The sequence below is a fragment of the Cupressus sempervirens genome, chromosome 8 (assembly GCF_028749045.1).
Source record: "Cupressus sempervirens isolate cs-2001-9-10 chromosome 8, ASM2874904v1, whole genome shotgun sequence".
In the NCBI taxonomy this organism is placed as follows: domain Eukaryota; kingdom Viridiplantae; phylum Streptophyta; class Pinopsida; order Cupressales; family Cupressaceae; genus Cupressus; species Cupressus sempervirens.
In genome coordinates, this window is record NC_143125.1 from 553978620 (window position 1) to 554006319 (window position 27700).

General features: G+C 33.1%; 1 pseudogene; it reads right to left on the bottom strand.

The window, feature by feature from the left end:
* The window catches only part of LOC149543627 (histidine biosynthesis bifunctional protein hisIE, chloroplastic-like), a 125529-nt pseudogene that overhangs the window by 97170 nt on the left and 659 nt on the right, over positions 1–27700 (bottom strand).

The window sequence follows — 27700 nt, forward strand, 5'->3', positions numbered from 1 at the left end:
AAATGTCTTATCAATTCCAAAATGTCCAGCTAATCCACCACTATGCTTTTCCTTAACCAAATTCAACCTCATAGTACTTCTAGGAATACACAATTGAATACCTTTGAACAACATACCTTCTTGAATGAAATACTCATCATACTTACTTACGTGATCTATCAAATTTGGTGCTCTGCACTCTCTCCATGCCTTAGAAAAATTAGGATCAACATAATATAACTCTTTCATCTCATCAAAACCAAGAACTTCAACCTTCATTTCAGTCAAGAAAGAACATCTTCTAAGTAACTCCCCTCTTGGTCTCGATAAAAATTGTAAAACTCTGCAAATACTCAACCCACTTCATATGTCTTTGATTCAATTTATGTTGACTTCCCAAGTATTGTAAAGCTTTATGATCAGTATAGAACACAAACTCCTTAGGCATCAAATAATGTCTCCACCTCTTCAATGCTTGAACAATAGCATAAAACTCTTGATCATACGCATAATATTTACTTTTAGCATCATTCAACTTTTCACTAAAGAAAGCAATAGGCTTACCTTCTTGACTTAATACAGCTCCTATTGCATTACCACTTGCATCACATTCAACTTGACATACTTTGTTGAAATCAGGTAAAGCCAATACAGGTAATTCAACAAACTTGTGTTTCAAAGTCTCAAAACTCTTATCAACTCCATGTGTCCACTTGAATTCCTTTTTATCTCCCCTCATTGTTTCAGTCATAGCATTACAAACAACACTAAAATTCTTTATAAACTTTGTGTAAAAACTAGCCAAACCATGAAATGATCTTACCTCACTCACATTCTTAGGTGTAGGCCATTCCAAAATTGCTTTAACCTTCTCAGGATCCATCTTCAAACCATCAGCTGAAATCACAAATCCCAAATACACAATCTCCTCTTGCATAAAAGAACACTTTTTCAGATTAATCAACAACTTTTCCTCTTTCAACCTTTGTAATACTTGTTTAATATGTTCAAGTTGTTCTTCCTTAGTCTTATTGAATATCAGAATATCATCTAAATAAAAAATCACAAACTTACCCAAGAACCTTTTCAAAACTTAATTCATCAACCTTATGAAAGTACTAGGTGCATTAGTCAAACCAAAAGGCATAACCAGCCATTCATACAAACCATCTTTTGTCTTCAAAGTAGTCTTCTATTCATCACCTTCTTTGATTCTGATATGATGATAGCCACTCTTCAAACCAATCTTGGTAAAATACTTTTGTCCACTCAAACAATCCATTATGTCATCCATTTTTGGCATAGGAAACTTATATTTCACTATTATCTTGTTAATGGCTTTGGAATCAATACAAATTCTCCATTCTCCATGCTTTTTAGGTGCTAATAAAGTAGGTACAACACATAGACTCAAGCTTTCTCTGATCAAACCTTTCTACAACAATTCATGCACTTGTCTATTAAGTTCTTCATTCTTTGTAGGTGTCAATCTATATGGTGCTTTGTTTGGAAAACTAGCTCCACGGATCAGATCCATACAATGACTTATACTTCTTATTAGAGGTAAACCATTAGGAATATCATCAGCAATAACTTCTTTATACTCATTTAGAAACTCTTCAATTTCTCCTAGCACTTCATCAATACTACCATTTGTCATTCGGTTACCACTTACTAGCACTCGGTCTCCATTGACAAAACTCAGTTTTCTTGTAATTATAAAGAAACAAACTTGATTCTCCTTCACTTGTTTTTAAAATTGTTCCCCATTAACCATGCAAATTTTTATAGCAGTACAATTAACCTCATCTGGAACTTCAATCAAAGGAAATAGTGTTTGTTTCTTCCCATTTACCCAAAGAGTATATTGATTCAATCTTCCATCATGTACAACATATCTATCATATTGCTGAGGTCTACCCAACAAAATATGATAACAAGCCATGGACATAATATCACCCAAAACTTCATCAACATAATGTCCAATTTTGAATTTCACAAGGCATTGCTCACTTACCAATATCTTATGCTCATCTTTGATCCATGAAACATGATAAGGTTTGGGATGTTTCAGCCTCTCTAACTATAGCTTGGTAACCAACTCTTCTAATGCAAGATTTGTAGAACTTTTACTGTCAACGATCACTTTGTAGCATTTTCCAGTCATCTTACATCTTGTCTTGAAAAGATTTCTCCTTAAAACAGGTTCCTCATCACCTCCCTTATTACATAAGGTTCTTCTCACCATCAAATTTTCTCCAGCCTCAGGTCCACTTGGTGAACTCTCAATGTCTTCTTGAATCATAGCATTTCTATTATTCTACCCATCTTTAGAAGATCTACATTCAAAGGGTCTATGCCCTTTTTTACCACATCTAAAACAATTACCATGAAATTCACCTCTAGAATAAGAATTACCTCTTCCTCTGTAAGAATTAGTGCCTTCTTAGTAAGAATTACAAGTTTTCCATTCAGTCTTGCCTTTGTCATCATTCTTCCATTCAGATTTACCTTTTATCTTGTATAGAATTGTTAGATCTGCCACTTTCTCCATAAGATCAACCTCTGCCTCTCTAGAATCTACCACCTCTACCTCTCTGTCTTTCTTCATGCTTCTCTGTCAAGATCTCTTCAGATTTCAAGGCATATTGATATGCTTCCTCTACACTTTCTAGCTTCACAAAACTTATTTCATCTTGTATTCCAGATCTCAATCCATTGATGTACCTTGCAACTTTCTCAACATCATCATCCACATGTCTAGATCTAATGTCTAATCTATAGAATTCCTCAGTATACTCTTTCACAGTCATGTCCTTTTGTTTCAAATTTTGCATCTTTCTCAACAAGCTAACTTGGTAATCAGTAGAAAAAAATTTGTTCTATACCTTGTTCACCATCTTTGGCCAAGTTCTGATCTTCTCCTTTCCTCTCCTTTCTCTATCAATTTGCAAGTGCTCCCACCATAGTGATGCATGACCTTTCAACCTAGTGATTGCAATCTTCACCTTTCTATTATCAGGAGTGTTTTCATACTCAAAGAACTTCCCCATATCAGAGATCCAATCTAGCACAACATTGGTATCCAATTTTCTATCATAAGGAACAACTTCTATAGGAGGCTTAGATTTCGCTCTAGCCAATACTCTCAACAATCTTGCTTCATCTTGGTCTTCTTCAGGTTCTGGTTTATGGTTTGGTGCTACTGCTTCATCATCACTTACATCATCAAGATGTGCTCCTCTCCTCTGGGCTATCTCCATAGCATATAATCTAGCTGCAATTTGTCTCAATTGACCCAATATGGCATTATCAATATTATATCCTCTACCACAAACCATCTTCATAAATCAGGTTCCTACAAGATCGTAACCCTCTACAAGTTATAGGTCAAATCTATAGATCTGCCACCCTACAACCAAATCCAAATTAGGGTTCTACACGATCCAATCTCCACAAGGACAAACCTCAAGGTCTGATACCAACTAACGCAAGGCAAGAGGGTGAGTAACTAGAGCCAAAGGATCACCTAGCTATCCAAACCACCCTGCTAGAGTCAACACAATGGAAACAAACACAAAGAACAACAACCAAAGGAGGAAGAAGAGAGAAACACTTTATTGATTCATCAAAATATCTTCATACATGCCTAGCTATAAGGCCTTCTAGGTTATGACCAATTACAAATACATTCACATTCCAAGATCCAAATGTAAATTTTTACTTTCAGTTTTGCTTTCTCTAATCTACTCTCTCAAAACTTCTTCCCTTCTAAAACTTACTTAGCTCTAAGCCCAAACTCTCTATTTATACTTGCCAAAATGGCTTACAAAATATTCTAGAACATTACATAAGAGGAAGGCAGACTCAACAATGGTCTAGACTCATCCCAAGAAAATATCTTAACATAAATGTTGCCAATGAAATAAATCCTACAAGTCGGCTCACAAAATCATGTCTAAATACTGACATTCGGCATACACTGGGTAACTCGGCACATGAAGAATCACTCGACATCCACTAGGTAACTCGGTACATGCAAAATCACTTGGCATCTACTGGGTAACTCGGCACATGAAGGAATTGTTAGGCACATGAAGAACTACTAGGCACATGAAGGAATTGCTAGGCACATGAAGGACTGCTAGGCACATGAAGAAACTACTAGGTGAACAAAATGAGTAGGATAACAAGACAACCTAGGATGCTCCTGCATCAATACATACACTAAATTTGTAAATACTAAATAATCAAAATTATAATGAATTTTATGTGGAATAAATGTGTTCATAACTTTTATAGTTGGATGAATTGCAACTAGTTTGCAAGGTTAATTTTAACACTTGAAATTTATTAAACTTCTATTGTGAAAATCTTTTGTTATACGTGAGACAATAACATTATCCTTGTGAAGTTGTTAATTTTGTAAGAGTAGGGATAGGTCTCAAATTCTATTTATGCTATCTTAGCTCCAATGTCCATAGGATTAGCTCATAGAATTATATTATCTTTTCAAACCAACCTCTTTTTCACTTTGATTTAGAAATGTTGGTAAAACCTAGAAAATCTAGAAAAAGAAAAAAGAAAAGGGTAATTCAAAATTTGAAAGTGTAAACTTGAATAACCATGTAAGTCTCATTGGATGTTTTTAGGAAATCATCATACCACAAGAATCTATCCCAAATCAAAAATTTACACTCATTAGGAACCTTGGACTCATCTTTGTGATTACATAGTTCAACTATTTAGCACATTGACGATTTGATTAGGAGAGGATAGAGCACCCTCAGTATTTTGTTTTGTGTTGTCTATGTCATAGAATACACACCAATGCAAAGGTCTACTTAATGCACATTGCACATCCTCCATTAAATCTTGGATTGCAAACATAGTATTTGGCATTTTGGCTAAGTTCAAATAAAATTGCCTATATGAGATGTTATTCATAGATACTCAAAATATTATATGCCCATCTTCATGAAGGAGTAAAGCTCAATCTATAGATCAACATACATACAAGATGTGATTGGATATAGGAAATTCAAATTTATTGATCGTCAATCCCTATACCCTTCGAGTTATCAATAGAATAATTTGAGCCTAGACATTATGTTATAAGACATTCTTCACACAACTAGATATCCATCTCTATGATCATCAATGTAGAGCTATATCGTAAGAAGACCCCTTGATATTTTATGTCGTCTCGTTGTTGTAAAAAATGAATGATATTTTGTGAATTTTGAAATTTTAATTTTCTATAACTATGTTTCTTTTTGTTTATTGTGCTTGGTATGTTACAAAGTTCTTACATATTTTAATTGCACTAAAAATTAGTATTAGATAAAATTCTTGCAAGTCTAAAGGGAAAAAGTTGATGCAACATGGACAACAAGAAATTATGATCCTAGAAAGGGAAACGATAGAGATATGAATACACAATTGTTAAAGAAAAAGAAAGCATCACAAAGGAATAAAATTGATTTGGAAATAATATGAGGGTATATAAGAAAAAATTGACAATAGGAAAATCAAGATAGAAGAGAGTGGACCCTACCAAACCAACACAAGAAAGGATCAAATCAAAGATTCCATTGAAATCTGTGATTTCTTATCATAGTCAAACTACAAGGTAAGTTTATAGTGGGATAGACCATCCTACGTCATACAAAGGCTCTACAAAAGGCTTGTAATGGAATGGGCATGGGCTACATCATACAAAGTCATAGATAAGGTCTATGGTGGAATGGAGATGGGTTACATCATACAAAGGCACTATTTGTGAAGGATGGTTAGTTGAAGAGATGATTTTGGCCATGGTTAGATGTTGCTTCCTTTCACACATTAATTACTCCAAGAGATGGATCTAGTCCTAATTGGACATTCCTACCTCTTGTAGATTTATTACTTCCAAAGATGAATCTAGTCCTAGTTTGAAATTGGCACCTCTTGCAGATTTGTTACTCCAAGAGATAATTCTACTCCTAGTTGGATGTTTCTACCTCTAATGAATTTATAACTCCAAAGACATGGATTTGGTCATAGTTGGACATTCCTATCTCTTGTTCATTTGTTAGTCTAAGAGAAGATTATATCCTAGTTAGACCTTCCTATTTGTGAAGTGTGGTTAATGAAAGAGATGATTTTGGCCATAGTTAGATGTTCATTCATTTCACATATTCATTACTCCAAGAGATGGATATAGTCCTGGTTGGACATTCCTACCTCTTGTGGATTTATTACTCCAAGAGATGAATCTAGTCTTGGTTGGACATCTATGTCTCTTGTGGATTTATTAATTCAAGAGATGAATCTAGTACTGGTTGGAAATTTGTGCCTCTTGTAGTTTGTAACTCAAAGAGATAATTTTTTAGTCCTAGTTGGACATTTCTGCCTCTAATGGATTTATAACTCCAAAGACATGGTTCTTGACTTGGTCAGATGTTCCTACTTCCTATGCATTTGTTACTCAAATAGAAGGTTCTATCCTAGTTAGACGTTCCTACCTCTATGGATTTTTCACTCCAAGAGATTTTTCTTTGTCAGTTGGACTACCTTACCTCTTGTGGATTTATTACTCCAAGAGATGGATCTAACCCTTATTGGAGGTTCTTGCCTCTTGTGGGTTTATTACCCCAAGAGATGGATATATCCTAAAACCTCCTATGCCAACCCAATAATATCTACAGATATATTCATGTCTCTATTTCATGTATGATTTGTTCTTTCTCTATATTTTTAGTTGATCAAGAAGAAGAGAATAACTACAGTGAACCCAAAATGTATGAATATAGGATTTGATCCTTTTCTCTATAAAGATGAAAGAAAAAATGTCTTGAAATTTAAGCTTTACCAAGTTTCTACTATCACTGAGGGAGACACACATGATAATGTCATAGTAGCACAATAGAATACAAGTTAAACATAAATTTCCAATCATTTCTTTAGGACAATAAATTTTGGGAGGGGAGGAATTGCATATTCTTTATTTAAAACCCTTGTTATAATATCCTCTAAAGAAAAATTCAATAATAAGAAAGAATAATAAATCTTAAAATAAATAAATAATATAATATTTTAAAACAACATATTTATATGAGTAATTACAATATAAATATAATATTACAATGACATCATTACAAATTAATAAATTATTATAATATTTATAACATTATATGGATTTATTCCTCCAAGAAATGCATCTAGCCCTAATTGGATGTTAACTCCTCTTGTGGATTTTTTACTCCAAACTATGGATATATCCTAAATGAGTGTTACCACAAAAACAAATCCATAGATCCCTTAGATGTCTTTAATACTTATTTACTGCTGATACTTGGTAAACACTATAAGAATTTTGTAACTTAGTAGATTAACTACTTGCTGATCATCTAGCATTCATAATTATTAATATGCATGAAAAAGTAAAATAAAATGAACACAAGAGACACCAGATTTAACATGGAAACCTAATATGAGAAAAACCACCAAGTAACTAGCTACCAATTTTTCCCTCTTCTGAAGTGAGCCCTGTTAGGTGCCAACCCTGTTAAAGGTTACAATACACACTGTTAGGTGTGACCCTTTTGCTTTTTTCTTCAGTTCTTTTTGTAAACTCATCAACTTTTGCATGTGCACTTTCTATGACTTTGTGAGTAGATAGATTCCAACATCTATATGCTTTATTTTTGCAAGAATATCCAAAAAATATTCCTTCATCACCCTTTACATCAAATTTATCTTTTCTAGATTCTTTCAAAATGTAACATTTTCTTCCAAATACTTTTAGGTAACTTACATTGGGTTTGTAGCCATACCACAACTCATAGGGGGTCTTGAATGAGTCCTTTTTCAGCTGTACTCAGTGCAAGGTATGAACTAAAATGATGATAGCTTCTTTCTAGTATTTGATAGCAATGCTCTTCTCAATAATTAAGGTTTTTGCATAGTCCATGATAGATCTGTTCCTTCTTTCAACTATTTCATTTTGTTTAGGAGTTCTAGGTGCTAAAACCTATCTTTTGATTCCCCTTTCAATGCAAAAGTTATTGAATCCATGTGAAATAAATTCACCACCTCTGTTAGACCTTAAACATTTTAGTCTTTTACCTGTTTCCTTTTCCACTATGGCCAAATACCATTTGAACTTTTCAAATGCTTCTGATTTATCTCTTCAGTACATGACAGTCATCATTCTTGAATAATCATCAACAAAAATAATGAATAATTTTTCATCAGTATAACTTTAAATGCTAATGGGTCCACATAAATCAGTATGCACAATTTCTAAAATTTCTTTAGACTGATAGTTCTTGCTTTTAAAACTAGTTTTTCCTATTTTGCCAATTTGACAATTCTTGCATAGACCAACCTCAGGTTTCTTTATGTTAGGAATGCCTCTTGCTTTCCTGAACTTACTTATTTTTACCAAGTTGTCAAAGTTTACATGATACAACCTCCTATGCCATAACCAAATTTCTTCAACTTGAGCAATAAAACATGAAAATTCACCAAGTTCAAGATAAAATAAGTTACCTTTTGTTTGAGTGCCTGATCCAATCAAGTTTCCTTTGCCATCCAACAATCTTGCCTTTCCATGCATAAATTCCACTTTGAATCCATTATTGAGTAGCTGTACCACACTCAGCAGATTATTCTTTAGTCCTTCTACCCAATATGTATTATCACATACAAGTTCTTTGGTTGGTGAGATTCTTCCTTTTCCTCTTATACAACAAGGTTCATTGTTACCAACTCTTACACTGCCACCATCATAGTCTTCAAAGTATTCAAACTTAGTTTTATCACCATTCATGTGATGAGAACAACCACTATCTATGATCCATGTATCATTTTTTTCTCACATGAGAAATGAGTGCCATTTCTTCTTCATTATCAAATTCATCTTGTACAACTATGTAAACAATTTCATCTTCTTCTTCATCATCATAATTATTAGAATCTTTTTCCATGAAACATGTTTTCTTACCTTTATCCTTGAATGATTTGAAGTCTTTCTTGCCATTGCACTTGTGAGCTTTCTTCTTATCCGTGTTCTACTTATTTGGGCACCTAGCAGCAATATGCCCAATTTCTTCACAAGGAAAATAGATTAGAGGAAACTTACCTTTGTATTTTCCTTTGTCTCTTGAATATTTCCTTGCTAGTAGAGCTTCAACCACTTTAAGATCACTTTCTGAACTCTGTTCTGATTCTTCATCACTATCTGATTGTGGATTCTTCTTCACTTTTTCTTTGAGAGAAAGCTTGGCTTCAAATGTTAATTCAATGTTCTTGGCACCTAGAACATAATTATCATAGTTGTCTAGCTTGAATGTAGTCAATCTTCCAACTATGACCTCTAGATTTATCTTATCATTTGCTTCACATCTTCTTTCTTGAATTGCAAAGACTCTGATTGCATATATAGGAAGTAGAGTTATAAGAACTTGACTTATAACTATCTCCTCCTTGATGTCTCCTCTAGATGCTTTGATTGCACTCACACATGCTTTAACTCTTTCAACATATTTTGCAATGTTTTCATCCTCTCTCATTTTCATTTGATCAAACTGTCCTCTCAAACTTTTTGCTTTGGATCTTCTCACATTATCATCTCCTCCATAGATCTCTTTCAGCTTGTTCCACATTTCAAAGGTAGTTTTGTAATCTTTGATGTCATCAAATTCTTCATAACTCAGAGCAAATGCTATATCTATCATCATGTTGTTGTGAGTCTTCTTTTTAGAAATATCATTGATATGTTGTTGTCCCTATTAAGTCTTGGAATTTCCCTCTTATAAGACATCCTGAGCTTTGGCTTAGATCCTTGAAATCCTTTCTTGCAAGCACCAAAAGCTTTGATACCATTTGTTAGAATTATAGATGGAGTAATTGAGGGGGCGGGGGGGGTTGAATCAGTTACCACAAAAACAAATCCACAAATCCCTTAGATGTCTTTAATACTTATTTACTGCTAATACTTGATAAACATTGTAAAAATGCTATAACTTAGTAGATTAACTAGTTGCTGATCATCTAGCATTCATAATTATTAATATTCATGAAAAAATAAAATAAAATGAACACAAGAGACACTAGATTTAATGTGGAAACCCAATATGGGAAAAACCACCAAGTAACTAGCTACCAATTCTTCACTCTTCTAAAGTGAGCCCTGTTAGGAGCCAACCTTGTTAAAGGTTACAATACACATTGTTAGGTGTGATCCTGTTAGAGAATTTAATCACCATGTTAGGAGTGGCCTTGTTAGAGGTCTTTAGAACAATTCAACTAAACTATGACCTTGTTAGAGGATTTACAAAATGGTTGTTAAACCAACTCTATTAAGAGATTTGAAATCATTGCTACAATGGTAAGAAAGTAAAAATGAATAGACCTAAATAAGATGCAACTAAATTTGCTGATAACAGATCTCCATTCTGTACTATTAGATCCTTCTTGATCAAATATAGCTTTTCTACTGCTCAATGATCTTTGATCATCCTTCAAAATTCACTCTTAGTCATTCTTTCTCATTCACATCCATCACATACTTAGAATTTTTAACTTGACCTCTTGTATATACCATTTAAATTACCAAGTTGGCTCATTCACAAGTTACATTACCAATAAACCATACATCAGCTGGCTACAAATATTACTATAAACAAATAAATGTTATTTCATAAATCAATGAAATCTTTCATTGGCCAACCCTACTCAGTAAATATTACTTCGAGAAATTTCTTGAGTTAACCATCTTGACTCAGTTAACATTGAAACATCTACAAAATCCTTTTGCTACCGAGTTTACTTGGTAAGAACTAAATTCCCTTACTGTCCATGAGAGCTTGGTAAGAACTATTTCTACCATATTTTCCTTTGATGACCAAGTTAGTTCGGTAAGAACTAAATTTCTTTTCTTAACCTTGAAAGTTCGATAACAACTATCTACTCAGTAGACACTGTAAACCTTCTTTACTAACCTTCTAAGCTCGGTAGACTCTGTCCTTTACCTTGCTGATCAACTGAGGTTAGTAGACTCTGTCTTTTGCCTTGGTGACCAAATAAGCTTAGTAGACTCTATCTTTTTCCTTGCTAACTACTTGATCTTAGTAGACTCTATCTTTTGCCTTGCTGACCAACTGAGCTCAGTAGACTCTTTCTTTTGCCCTACTGACCAATTGAGCTTGACAGACTCTGTCTAATGACTAATATGAAATTTTTGTAACATCAAAGATAACATACAATTGAACAATTGTATCCAACATGTTGTGTCCTCATGCATTCATGTGCCTACTTTACGTATGCTTTGAGTTGTCATGCACTTTACGAAGTGTATCTTCGAGTGTATGATTTGTGCTTTCTCTATATTGTTAGTTGATCAAGAAGAAGAGAATAATGAAGGATTTGACCAAATATGCAAATCAAATCCATGAAGCCCTCAAATACCTACATGTAGAAAACCTTTCACAGAGAAGAAAAAGTCAAGAAGAGGTAAAGGTTTGTTCTAAAGAATACGAAAATTGTATTTTCAGATAAAGAAAAGATTTTGAATTACAAAGAGATCAATCCTTATAAAATGAGATTGAAATTCCAAAAGGGTAACCTAATAAGTAAAAACTATTTAATAATTACTAATTAATTATTAAATAGATATGCATGAAGCACATAAAGAAAAATATTAAGAAGGGAGAAAAGGTAATTTAATTAATGAAATGAAATTAACCTTTTTCTCTAACAAATAACTAGAGTGAACCCAAAATATATGAATTTATTTTAACCACTACCATTATATGACCTTGATCCTTTTCTCTAGAAGATGAAAGAAAACATGTTATAAAATTTAAGGTTTGCCAAGTTTCTACTATCAATAAGGGAGACACACATATGATAATGTTGAAATACCATAGTAGAATAAAATTTAAAGGAAATCTCACGTTATTGCTTCAAGACAAATGATATTGGGAGGGGAGGATCACCATGTTCCCCATTTAAAACCCTAGTTATAATGCCCTCTAAAGAAAAATAGAATAATAATAAAACCTTAATATAAATAAATAATATAATATTTTAATACAACATCATTATAAAATAATTACAATATAAATATAATAATTTGACTATAATACAATTAGTAATTAATAAATTACTATAATATTAATGTTAATATTTTATAATATCTTCTTATTTTAACCAAATCAAATAATTTTGAATATTTAAAATTTAATACCTAGTATATTCATGATAAACATATACCAAAGTCATGTTCTCATGACATGTCTCTCTATAGAGATGTTACAAGGGTATAAATGGTAAGGTTTCATGAATCCCATGGTACTCGTACCCAAGTACCCGGTACAAGTATCCTAAGTACTGGGTACTCGATGGAGAGCATCATAGCTAAAAAACTTGGTTAGGAATTTTTATTTGTGTATCAACTTCTTGTTTATCAAGCTTTACTCAACACCCAATCAGTTTGAAACTTTGATACAATATTGATTAACAATAAACTTTATCACCATTCAAGTCTGAAGTTTACCATTTGCAATATGTCATTGTAATATGATTTATGATCTTCTTGTTCATGGTTAAATTCTTCCTTCTCTATTATGCATCTAAACATTTATCATATATTATTATTACAAACATATAGAAAATCTGAAATTCTAAAAAATACATTACATTTACAAACTTTACTGTTCTTGTTTTGGAAAACTATTGTCACAACTCATAATTTCAGATTTTATATAAATATATAAACATAAAAGTATAATTAAAAATAAAGTTTAACATACCCAAATACCCCTACCCGTACCTTTAAGTACCCAAAAATATCCCATCTATGCAACCTTCCTAAATGGGAATAGATCCCCATCCCAAGGCATTGCAATACTTCTATTACCTCCGGAACTCAATGAAAAGAAGGGAATCATATGAAGCAATTGTAAAATAAAGAATAAGAAACATTAAAGGTATTTGCATTGATCATATTCAGGGGAGTCATCAACAGAAAAGGGAGAGGGCAAAGACTAATTCATGTCTTAGCCTTTGTTCAAACTTTATAAGCAAATTACTATTCATCACAGTCCTAAAACCATTCCCTTGCATGAGACAATAATGGGGCACATTCCCTATTAATAGACATCCATTAGCATGTGAAACTGGTGCACCCTTCTTGCCATGGCTACAAACAATGTCTTTGAAGATTACTGGAGCCGTTTGCTACTCTGCTTGTGCAAGAGGACCAAGATCAAAGGCAAGAACTATGGAGTGCATGATAAATTGATGTTTTGAAAATTTGAATGTAAGTCTAAGTGATCTAAGTATCATCGATATTTAGAAAGGTTTGAATAAACCATCATAACTTTATAGTTTAGTTAATGTGTTTAGAACATGAATGTTTTTAGCTGTGGGAAGTTAGTAATTAGTGGAGTTAGCTATTCAATTTTTGCAAAGCTATAAATAATGTAAGGCAATTCGATAAGGAAAAAGGGAGATGGGAGTAGTAATGGTAGAATAGAAGACGATAGTGGATGGTCTCTCAATAGAGGAGAGCCAAGATGTAACAGCAAGTTGAATTAATGAAATATGATATGTTTGAGAATTGTTGTTCTTGCAAGCCGTCAGGCATAGTCATATTGTCTTGGTAATTATGTAGTGTTTGAATATATTTGAGTGGGCTTTATTCACCCTTATTTTGTGTGCTCTACACTAGATTATTATTAGAGCACAATAAAATATCTGGTTTGGGGTGAAGATCTGAGATTTTGAAGACTAAGAGTCCTTTGTTGACGCTTGGAGTTGATTCATCCTCTAGGAGTGTTCCAAAGTGGTGATTCCAAGTCCGATAGATCTTGGATTGAAGGTGGTTTCTGAGGTTGTTTTTTGAAGAAGGTTGGTAGCAGGTCATCATGGCAGATAATGATGGTACAAGGTACATTTAAAGGTCATCCATATTTAGGACACAATGCAAATGCAAGGGTAAGGTATGCAGGGTTGTTGTTTCTAGTGGTACTCTCACTAATCTTGTTTAAGGTGAAATGATTTCTAAGTTTAATATTGAGAAGATATCATATAGTACACCTTATATAATGTATGGAATGAATAATGATCAATAGGTTGATGTCAAAGAACAAGCATATATTTCTTTCAGTATTGGTCTATATGTTGATAAAATATTATGTGATATTGTACCTTTGGATGATTGTCATATGATTTTGGGTAGGACATGGCAAGTTGATTTTAAAGCCATCCATTGTGTTTGGAAAAATGAATATGTTATTAACAAGGATGGAAAGAAGTTTGTGATGAGTTCACTGCAGGATGATAAGGCTACATGGGGAATGACAAGGACATGGTTGATGGGAAGAAGAGAGTTTGTAAGGTGTAAGGAACATGAAGTTGAAGAGAAAATGTTGAGGAAGAGTGATGGTACTTTGGACAATGAAGACATTGAGAATGCTAATAAAAAGGTATGTTGTCCATCTAAGGGACAAGAAGAAAGATTACAGCAGATAGGTTACATGGATAGGAGTGAAACTCATAATAAAGAGGTTCTAAGATGCAGGATAGTAGTAAAGAATACAATTTCTGATGAAGACAAAGAGGAAGAAGTAAAGTTTGATGCTGAAAAAATGATGCTAGTTGGTACAATTTGTTGGTGTAAATAAGTATTTACTTATTACACTTACTTAAGTTTTACTTAGGTTAATGCATTATTTAATTATTTTGCATTATTTTATTATTATTTTAGGTGAGGCACTTACGAGTTTGTGTACTCTCATTGAGTTAAACAACTCTAATTATGCACATGTTGTCTATAACATAGGATTATGCATCATTCACAGAGTTGTCATTATGACAACACAACTATCTGCACTCCTTATTTAGCACATGTTGTCTATACCACTGATTTGCATGCTACACCATTGTAGGCTTATCCTCACATCATCACACTTAATCTTGTGTTTAATAAAGGATAGCCCATATCTGGTGGACATATGCCTTGTTGTATGACATATCATGATGTTGACTTCTTTGCATTCTAGAAGCTCTCCTAAGGCCTTTATATTTAGGCACTCTTAGTGTACTCTAATCAATCCATTTATTGAATGAATATCATCATTCTTATCATACTCTGTCTATTTTGGTCTACTGTGTGCTTGTGTTGAGTACTTTAGTTAATAGGTGAATTTTGGCCTAAGCCAAATTCTTACACAAGTCTATGTCCATTAAAGTTTGGGGAGAATGGTGAGGTAGACACCAAGAGGAAGGTGAAAGGACAAGAAGCATGGCTAAATGATGATGATAAGTTACTAACAAGGGTAGAGGTGTATAAACATGAAGTATCTAAATATGAGAACAACATAAGGATGAAGAGTCATGAGGAAATCAGTCCAAGAATGTGTATAGGGGCAACCGATACTAGTATGAAGATATTACTATGTTTTTTGGTACTAAGTTTGATTGTGTTGTAGGTATCTGTGGTACAGATTTATGGCATGATGGAGTTGATAAGGTTGTGTCAAAGCCAAATAATGGTAGGGCTATGTTATGTCCTTTTCTTTATACTGATTTAGTCACTAACTCCAAAGCACAAGAAGAAGAAACAAAGGTGTAGGAGGAGAGTACAGGGAACACACTTCCAAAAGGTGTATGAAAACATGAAAAATCAACGTGGACAACAATAAACAAGCATGGAGAAGCATGGCAAGGAAGAAAGTAAAGTCACAAGACATTCACAAAAAGAAGCAAGCATGGAGCATCAAGGAGCTGAGTACAAATGTGTCAAAGATATGAGAAGACATGGAACTACATTTGATAATGTTTGTTTGATAGAGCTTTCCAAGAGGACTTGGAACAATTTCAAAGTTGGGGAGTATGGTGCAGGAGCACCAAGATCAAAGGGAAGATCTATGGAGTGCACAATAAATTAATGTTTTGAAAATTTGAACGTAAGTCTAAGTGGTCTAAGTATCATCGATATTTAGAAAGGTTTGAATAAACCATGATAACTTTATAGTTTAGTTAATGTGTTTAGAATGGGAATGTTTTTGGTTGTGGGAAGTTAGTAATTAGTGGAGTTAGTTATTCAGTTTTTGCAAAGCTATAAATAATGTAAGGCAATTTGATAAGGAAAAAGGGAGACGAGAGTAGTAATGGTAGAATAGAAGAGGATAGTGGATGGTGTCTCGATAGACGAGAGCTAAGATGTAACAGCAAGTTGAATTAATGAAATATAATATGTTTGAGAATTGTTGTTCCCGCAAGCTGTCAGGCACAGTTATATTGTCTTGGTAATCATATTGTCTTGGTAATTATGTAGTGTTTGAATATATTTGACTGGGCTTTATTCACCCTTCTGCTGTGCGCTCTGCATCATCTGCTCAACACAATAAACACTTCTCTCAAAATAATGGTCCCATCACATAAACTAATCGCTTATTTGAGAAAACAACTCATTGTCGAAGAGTCTCCAGATTGCTGATCATTGCTGTAACATTGTGACCTCATATTTTAAGAATACATGTTTTGTGAATTTTGAAGTATACATTCTCTGACACTGTGTTTCTCTGTGTTTGTGGTGCCTAGTATATTATAAATTTATTTCATATTTTGGCGACATTAGACAAGGTAATAACGCAAAAAGGAAATGAAATATTAAAAGCTAACTGAAACAAATTTTCCCACACATGAAAGGAAAGATGGAACAAATTAGGTTTTGGTCATGCAACAACTTCTTTGTCCATGAAGGCTTCGTAAAATTCAAGTCCCCTAAATCTGGTTTTCGTTGAAGAATGGTATCTTCTAGAAAATATAGTGATGTAAGTGGCTATCTTTATACTTCGACCTGAGAACACACAAACTAAAATTAATAAGCAATTTTCTCCAGAAAATGTCCATGCATTCAAATCATCGATATTTTCTTTTTAAATGGTCATTGTTAAAACTGAAGCTTTACTATGGAATGTTTTTTTCAATAAATAGATAAACATGATAACATACATCAAATTTGCAAGCAAAGAAGCAATGCCAAGCAATGCAGCTCTTGTACATTTGAGTTTTTGACAAAATCAGATGTTGCAGTTAAATAGCAGGTCTCCATCCCTGTGTGACACGTTGGACCATCAGGCTTTCCAAGGTTTATTATCTGCAAAAGGTGTAGGAGTTTGTATTCAATGGCTTCCATAAATTTGCAGCAACCCTTAAATTAGTTTAAGTTTAAGGATAGATATTTCGTATACACTGTGAAATTCAACAAGCAATACAAGATGCAAAAGTTAAAAAATTATCATCGAATCATCGTCGTCGTCTGTTGATTAACATTTTGTTCTTTTGTTAGATTTTAAAACTTGACTCTTTTAATGTCCAATTTTTTGGAGAAATAAAAGGATGTCACCAACAAATGAGTTAGTGTATGTGTTCTATCACTACTCTCTGAATTACAAGATACAACTCCCTCAGAATTTGCAATGATGCACAATGAATATGTCTTTCTTAAATAAATGTTTTGATAGAATAAGCTATTAACTTGAGAGTAGTAAAGACTAACCAAATTTCCTGTAGACACAAAAAATTTAGGCAAAATGGATTGGGACAACTTATCACACACAATGGAATGACTATAATAAGTTATCTTGAGATTTTTCGACTCTTACTTATAATCTAAATGCAAAGGAGGAAAGGAAGAAGAGATGCACATGAGGGAAAATAAAATTTCTTTAACTATTAGGCTTACATGAAATGGAATCCAACAAATTGCTAATAGATTCATCCAAATTTACTCTTCAATTCCCAATGAAACTAATTTTAACATGCCAGGGAATAATCAAGAGGAGAAGTAGAACAATATGTGAAAAAGTAAACTGAATTACTTATAATGTCAATACTAGGGTGAAATAGAATCCATGAGGTGATCATAGAATCACTTTTTATCGTCCTTCAACTCTCAATGCAAAAATAATCTATGAATTGAATGGACAACAAAACATGAAGAGAAAATTAGGCAAATAGAATTATAGAGCCAATTCGCCATCAAATTTGCCAACCTTTCTATTATGAAAAGAAATTACATTTATAGTTTTCTATCATTCTTTAGTTCTAGCAGAGAAACAACCACATAATAGAAAGAAAATAAGAATAAAACATGAAAATATATAGTTTGCAGCATGATATGGACACATGGCATCTTCCCCATCAATGATCTTGACTCCATGGCACCCCTAAAAATACATGGTGACTATTTATCTTCATGTTGCTTCCAAAACCTTGCAAAAATCTTCATTTTCTTCATATTCTATTGTTTGGCATCAGGTCTATGCAATTCATATTTCAACAATCACAACTATTTAAATTTTGACCATCGATCTTAGATCAATGATCAAGAGTAAACTCGACAATCTGTCTTATTTTTCCCTTGTCATTCCTTTGGAATTGTCATTCATACAATGCCTTTACTCGATGCGATGATGCAATGATAGGCTCTCACTAATTTTTTGTATTGACTAAAGATCGCATTTAATCACTCATGACCATGTGGATACATATTGTCACTCTTTTGTAGCTTTAATTCATTATTAACATTAAGCACTTGCAAAAGTGTGACGGTTCAAATTTTACATACCTTGGGTTGCATTTTGTAATTTTTCCACTTAAAGTCTTTTAAATGCATTACTTCATGCAACATTGTGATCACCTTACACTTAACTATCTATTTTACTTTTTGTAGCTTCATAAGTCAAATTTGAGAGTCAGCTTAAACCTTTATGACAATGTGATGTTAGTTTTAATGTTTAACTCTTATCACTTTCATCAGATCACAACTTAAAATGTATTCAATTCTTCTTAGCTAGCAACCTTGTGAAAATTGTTCACCTTAACTATTATTGTCTTTCACAATGTCACAACCTAAATTCCTTTAGGCTAGAGCTATGTTGTGATCATGCAATCTTTGGCATTTGCGGCTTCCAAACTTGCAAACCATTAACTGTATAACTACTTGTGAAGATGCAATTACATGTTTTTCATCATTTGCAAAATTAACCCAAGGTTGAATTTAATTGTCTGCAATCATGCAATAACTATTTGATTTAACTACCTTTGTCTCTCACACCTTTGTTGTGGTCTGAGAATTAATAGTCCTTTCATTTGTAATGCTGCAACAACTTTGTACTTAATCATCTATCTACACTTGCAACTTTGCAACTTATCTTTCTCACATGGAATATGAACTACAATGTTGTGACAACCTTTGATCTAATCTTCATATGGTGACCAAGGATCCATCTTCAAGGGTAAATCACTTTCAACCAACCAACGATGTGTGCTCCTTTATTGATTGACTTTTCCACTCATCCACATAACTGTTGATACAAATTGTTTTCTCTACATTCTAAGCTCAATCACTTGTCATAACTTTCACTAAAATACAACTACTATAGATCTTTTTCCTTGAAATCCTTTGAACCCTTAGATGATGAATCATTTTTACAGACCACCTTCTCATCAAGGAGATGCTTATAACTAACCCACAAAACCCTAAATCACCTAGCCTTTGACCATTGCAATGCTTACATAATTTCCCACATAGGTTAACTTAGAAGTGGATGATGAGAAGAGAGGTCATCCTAGAGGCATTCTAGACATAGTCTCAAACTAGATATTGAATTGACTACAACTTAATGACAAAAGGAATAGGATTGAAAACTAGACAACAACTAGCTCTAACTAGGAAGTAAGCATGACAATGCTTAAAATAATCCTAGCAATATATGGTTCAACACAACAAGGTGATAACCTAGCAATGAAAAAGAATAGACTAATCTAGGAAATAAGTAACAAATAACTAAGAAATTAAGGAACTAAGCTAAATTAAACTGCAAGAAAGAAAAACTTACCTAACTAGCTACTATGCAGTGGTTACCTACTTTCAATTTTTCATCTGATACAACTTAAAATATTGATCATTATAAGAACATGTCAAGAGTTCTCCATTTAGATATGGAAATTTGAAAGAGTTGTTATGATTCACTTGCATGATTTGAAATGACGCTTTCCACAAAGATTGAAACTTGGAGTACATCCCTCTTGGTTCATGTCTCCTATTCGACAATAGGACCAAATCACCTTCCATGAATTTCTTAGGTCTTTTTGCTTTATAAAATAATTTCTTAACTCTTCCTTGGTGTTCAATGATTTCAACAACCATTTCTTCCCTTTCCTCCTATAGCTTAGTGAGATACGGAATTCTCTTTTCCAATCCATCTTTGAAAGCATCCTCTTCAATTGACATCTTCAACTTACATGCAACAAGCTCTAGAGGCAATGACAAGTTAGCTTCCACTCCATAAACTAACCCAAAAGGTGAGATACCAATGGCTCTTTTAGGTGTGGTTCTATCAACCCATAAAGAATCATGTATCTTCTTGTGCCAACTTTTTTGATTATTTGAGACCAATTTCTTCAAGATATTAATCAAAATTTTATTACTAGATTTGGCTTGCCCATTTCCTCAAGGGGAATAATCAGATGAATGACCAACTTGAATACCATTTGCATAACAAAACTCAACAATTTATGAGGAAGAAAAGTAAGATGCATAATCCATTAGATCAATTTCATATGAACTCCAAATCTAACCAATATATGTTCTTTGAGAAACTCACATACCACCTCTAATGAAATCTTCTTCATTGACTTGGCTTCCAATATTTTACTAAAATAATCTGTGGTAGTTAGTATATAAGAATGTCCTTGACTAGAAGGAGGATTGATTGGGTCTATAAAATCAATACCCCATTGATGAAAAGGAGCTTCAATCACCATTGGCCTAACAGGTAAGGCAACTAGTTGAGGTATACTAGTAAACATCCTACATTTCTCACAATTGGCAACCCACTTATATGCATCTTTAAACTTACTAGGCCAATAGTAGCATTGTGCGGAGATTTTGAATGCAATAATAGCAGAAGGGAAGTTTCCTCCACATACTTTCTTATGGAAAATACTTTAAGTGCTTATCTTGCTACTCCTTATCAACACATCTTAGAAATGTACCATCAATAGCTCTTTTGTACAAAACGACATTATGAATTACATACTTTAAGGCCTTTGTTTTTAGATCTCTCCTTTTCTTAAGAGCCAATCCAATAGGGAAATCACCATATGTTAGAAAGTATGCAATATTTGAAAACCAAGGATCTTGAAGACTTACCATAAAAACTTTTGGAGTATCTTCTTCTTCAATTTACTGATCTTTTACCAAAGCTTTACAAAGTGCATTTCATCTCACAAGTTTGGTTTGCTTGATCTCAATATCATACTCTTGGACCTTTTCTATCTAAGCTCCTCTATTATTGCAACCAACCTCTTATTGTGTCAAGATGCTTTTAACTATAGAATCTAGCACATGCATCAGTGAATGAGAATAAAAAAATAAAAAATCTAAAGTTATTGAGAGCTCTCACCATTGGATATGCATGTTTCTCCATTTGTGAGTATCCCAATTCTTGATTCTGCAATGACATACTCATGAAAGGAATTGGGGCCTCTATTCCTTCTTTATTTTCTTGCTTCAATATGGCTAACATAGTATGCTCTAATGCATAACAATATATGATGAATTCTTTAGTGTAATCTAGATGAGCTTTAACAATTATACTTTTGATGTCTTTAAAAGAACTTTTCTTCAATATCACTCCACTCAAGAAAGCTTTATTACCCTTCATCATGTCTACTATACATTTAACTATTTTAGAGAAATCAGGCACAAAACTCTTAAAGAAATTTACCTGGCCAAAGAAAGATTTTACACTAGTTTTACTCAATGGTAGACTTAATTGTTGAATGGCTTTTAGTCTCTTTGGATCAATCTTCACTCCTTATTGAAAGAAAATATGACCAAGCAATTTACAATCTATCACATAAAATACTAATTTCTTTGGATTTAGTGAGACACCATGATCTCTACACCTTTGTAGCACTCTTGCCAGGTCTTTGATATGATCTTTTCTCTTCTTGAAAAAGAATATCAAATCACCAAAAGCCAAATTCATTACATGTTGAAATGTTGCACCTGCATTATTTAAGCCAAAATGCATCCTACTATAGGAAAAAGTACCCCATGGTGCGGTGAATTTTTTCTTGAACTAATTTGCCTCGTCTACTTGAATCTAATTATACCTTGAAAATAAATCTAACATAGATGCCATTTTTTACCCTACAATAGTCTGCAAGAGGTGATCCATGTTGGGAAGTGCAAAGTTATCTTTGAGAGAAGTCTAATTTTGATTTCTAAAATCCACACAAATCCTTGTACCTCTATTTTTCTTCCTCACTGGCACATTGTTAGCTACCCAAGTAGACTGATGAATAGGATATATGATCCTATCTTGCAACATTTTATCAATCTCCTTAAAGATTGCTCCTTCAACTATAGGGTTGTAATTCCTTTCTCCTTGTCTAAATGGTTTTTCTCCTAGCTTTAGGAGGTTTTCATACTTGAATTTCCCATCCATGAAATCTTTTAGATCTTCATAGCTCCAACAAAATACATCTTGATATTCAATGAGTAATTTCTTGATTTCTACCCTCTCCTTTTGTGTGCAATGCTTCCCTATGTTTATCATTTTTGGACTAATTTTTGTACTTACATTAATTCCATCATACTAACCACAAGCGTTTCCTTTTTTAATTTCTTTCTCTCTTAATGTATGCATCATGCATGTCAAAGAGCATTTCTAAAGAGATGAGATGAGGTGAAATCTTGTTACCTTTCAATTGGATCATATCTGGCTCTGGTTTCCTTTTGTCATTTGTCATTGGATCACTATTTGGATTAGTGCTTCCTTCAAAATACAAGCCTGCAAAAGGTTCAACCACTTCAATGATTTTTTCAATATGTGGTACGAACAAAGATGTCAAGATTGCCAAAGAATTAAATATTGAATTGAATTCCCTTGGTACTTCTATAATTGAAAGCATCCAAACTATCAATTTCATCCCCCACCTTATTACACTAGTTTTTCAATCAGATTGGGTTCTTTATTATGTATTGATTTTTGACTTGTCTTACCACCAATTTTACATCTCCTTGAGCTTTGAATATTTTGACCCCTTTTTCTTTTTTTTTCTGTATCTATACAAGGGAGAAGGGCTTCATACTCTACAGTATTTTTGGATTTCTTGAAATTTAACTTGTATGCAAAACAAGTTTCTCCACTAGGTGATGTGAAAATCACTCCTACACTTGAACCACCAATGAAACAACTACCATCAAATTCCAAATTCCATAATTTTTCAGCATTAGTCTGATCGAATTCTTCTTCAACATTAGGGGTATTAGAGAATAGCATATAGTTACCAAATTGCATTTCTTGATATAAGATTTGAGACCTAGGGATAATCTAATTTTAGGATAGTGAATTTTTCTTTTTCCTCTAGTTCTAATTTCTCCTTTTTGTTCCCAACTAGGATGGTAGCATAGGGCTAGTCTAACTTTATCTCTCCCCCCATGTCCTTGCAAAAACTTCTACTTAAGAGTGTTGCATAACTTGCAATGATGTGTACCACTAGGATGGTGAGTTTTAGCCTTTTGGAGGGATAGGCAGTTAGGGAAACTTGAGCATCCTTTTTCTATCCAAGAAATGGTATTTGTTTTGCATCCATTGAGTAACACTAACCAAAATTTTTAGTCAAGGGTAGACCCAGAGCTTTAGCTATGGAGGTAGGCATTACATTATTAGATACACCTTAATCTATGATACAATTACTCAACCTATTTCCATTGATGAATGAGGAAATGCATAATGGATTTGGTTTATTATTGAGAGAAATATATAATAGAATAGACTCTTCTTTTTGAAATAATTTATGCAATGCAAGATCTTTATCAGCCCAAAATGTTCCACTAGTACTAGCTTTATTTTGATGAGAAATGTTAGCATTAATTCTAACATGTCCTCCATATTTATTATTACAATGTTCAACTAACCTTTACAATTGATGAGGATTAGACTTCAAGTATTATAGTGGAGACATTTTAACTCTCACCTCTTCATAGTATTGTATAATATTAAAGGAATTAGGTTCCTTACCTTTTCTACTCATTTGTAAAGTTGAAGGTACCATGCCACTGTCTTTATCTATTTTGTTTGATGATGCATGATTTTTAGCAGACATTGAATTGGGGGATTGATTTCTATTCCCTTGACTTCTAGTCATGAGTGTGGACTTAGGTCCATTTAGAGTTGCAAAATAGTCCCCTCCAGTCTCTAAATCTGATTCATACTCCAAATAATTTTTTTTTAAGTTGGCACAAGGAATATGATCATCTTTACTTTTTGGATATTCTATTGTTGTTTCTTAATTGTCCACCATCTTCTTATATCTGATAGCACATGTATCTCCATCATGATCTACTCTTAGGTGGAAAGAACACATATTTTGTCGATTTGGAGCAGCCTCAATTGCTAACCTTTGTTGAGTAGGTGGTATTTGCAAAGTCTTACCTCCATTTTGATGCATAGAACCTTCTTGATAAGGATGGTGAAAAGAATGAATAGGTCTATTGATTTGGTTCTTCAATGAAATAACCTCATTAGATAGATTTTGGAGCATGGCATCTATATTACTTGAAGTACTAGTTGTATTACCTATGGCTCTAGATTGAAATTCTCTTTTCCACTTACTAGGGGCTATCATGTCATCTTCCATCTCCATAGCTAGTGTTTGGGAAACTTTTAAATTCACTACATTTTCTCCCCTAATTTGATATCCCAAATTAGGAGACATAGAGATCATGTAGAAGGTCTTGTTATTGCCATTTATTAATATTCTTGTAGCAAGTATTCTCTTGCTGAAATTGTTAAACTTTGCATTAAAATCCCTTATAGAAATGGAGGGTTCTTTCTTTATTTATGCTAATTGTGCATCTTCTGTACTTTTATAGTGTTCCTCAAACCTTTTCTTAGCGTGACAACAATTTTTGATGCACCCTATAGGTAAATCTTGGAACTAATCAACAACATTATCCACAAGGGTATCTAGAAACATCTTGATTGCCACATCTTTATGTTGAGGATTCCACACAACATAGGCTTTAAAAAAACTAATAAGGTTTTGTTCTACAAAGATTGTGCCCTAACAATTTAATCTTGGAAAATTTCTTCTTGATTCTCTTAGCAAGTCATTATTACCTGCAAGGGCAAGAGGGCCAATTGCATTTGCACAAGGGACTTCCATAGTAACCATTATAATTTGATGTGATTTTTTTGGGAACTGACTAAAATAGGGTGTTTTGCACTAATTAACAACAAATCATCAAAGGTAAAAGGAATATAAGTTCTTGTAATAGGAGGAGAAGAAGATTGACTTCACCTTTTTCTAGTAGAAACAACTATAGGAAAGTGATTTTCTTGGAGTTTTTGACCTAGAGATTCCCTTGCAAGTGCTTTTCCCTTTCTGAAAATATCTTCTAAAATAGGAAAGTTGGCCTTTTTGAGTTCCTTCTATACTAGGTCAATCCTTCCTCTTTCCTTGGAAACACTTCTATTACACTTGGAATCTAGGATGAATCAACTATTTAGAAAATGGAATTTTGAGTTTACCTTAGCCCTAGTGATCAAGGAAACTTTACTAGTCTTCAACTTTGAGTTAGCTTCACTTTTCTAATAGGTTGAAGATCTAAAACTGGTATTAGGTTTTTATGAAAAACACCCCATCTTCACAAGACCTATCTTGCAACTCAAAATATATAAGAAATTAGAGCACAAACTAATTATGAGATAAATTCTTTAGGGCTTTTTTTTGTTGAATTATCACCAACAGAGTCGCTAAAAAATGTTTATTAAAAGTCTATTCTCCTGTTAGATTTTACAACCTGACTCTTTTAATGCCTAATGTTTTTCAGAAAAAAAAGGATGTCACCATCAAATAGTTCACTAAATGTGTTCTATCACTACCCTCTGAATTACAATGCATAGCTCCCTTAGGATTTACAATGATATGCAATGAATATATCTTTCATAGATCAAAGCTTTGATAGAAATAGCTCTTAACCTTAGAATAGTAAAATCTAACCAAATTGTTTGTACACACAAACAATTTAGGAAAAATGGATTGGGATAACATATCACACCCAATGGAATGATTATAGTAGTTTATCTTGAGATATTTTGACTCTTATAATCTAAATAAAGATTAATTATCTAAATGCAAAAGAAGAAAGGAAGAAGAGATGCACATGAGGGAAAATGGAATTGCTTTAACTATTAGGCTTGGATGAAATAGAATCTAGCATGTTACTAATAGAATCATCCTCATTTATTCTTCGATTCCCAATGAAACTAATTTTAACATGCCATGAAATAAACAAGAGGAGAAGCAGAAGTATATGTGAAAAAGTAAATGGAATTACTTATACAACAAATACTAGGGTGAAATGGAATCCACGAGGTGATCATAGAATCACATGTAATCATCCCTCAAATATCAATGTAGAAATAAGCTATGAATTGAATGGGCAAGAAAAACACAAAGAGAAAATTTTGTAAATGGAATTACAAAGCCAATTCACCATCAAGTTTGTTGACCTTATATTATCAGAAGAAATTCCATTTATAGTTTTATGTTATTCCTTAGTTTTGATAGAGAAATAATCACTTAATAGATAGAAAATAAGAATAAAACATGAAAATATCTAATTTGTAGCATGGTATAGACACAGTGTCTTCCCGGTTGATGATCTTGACTACATGGCTCTTCTAATAACACATGGTGACTATTTATCTAGTTCATGTTGCTTCAGGAACCCTATGAAAATCTTCATTTTCTTCATATTTTGTTGTTTGGCATCAAGTCTATATAATTCATATTTCAATGATCATAGCTATTTTAATTCTAATTGTAGATCTTAGATCAATGATCAAGATTAAACCTAACAATCATTCTTATTTCTCCCTAGTCAATCCTTTGTAATTGTCATTCCTATGATGTCTTTACTTTATACAATGATGTGATGATTGGCACTCATTACTTCCCTATGTTGACTCAAGGTTGTATTTAACTACTTATGAACATGTGAATGCATACTCATACTCTCTCTCTTTCACAACTAAAACTCATGATTAACATTAATCACTTGTAATAATGTGATGGTTCAAAATTTGAATATCATGGGTTAAATTTTGCAGTTTCACCACTTGAAGTCTTTTAACTCCATTACTATACATGATGATGCAACCACCTTACACTTAACTACACTGATCACTTTTCATAGCTATGCAAGTCAAATTTGAGAGTCAACTTAATCCTCTGTGATAATGCAATGTTAGTTTTAATGTTTAACTATTATTACTTTCATTAACTCACAACTTAAAATGTATTGAATGCTTCTCAGCTATCAAACTTGCAAAATATCTGTACCTTATCTATTATTGTCTTTCACAATATCGCAACATGAATTTCTTTAGACTAGAGCCAAGTCACAATCATGTGATCTTTGGCATTCGAGGCTTTGCAACTTGTAAACTATTAACTACATGACTACCTACGAAGATGTGATTGCATGTTTTTGCTCATTTGCGACCTTAACCCAAGGTTGACTTTAATTGTCTGTGATCATGTCATAGCTATTTGATTTAACTACTAGTGTCTCTTGCACCTTCATTGGGGTGTTAAAATTAACATTTCTTTCATCTGTGATGTTGCAACAACTTCA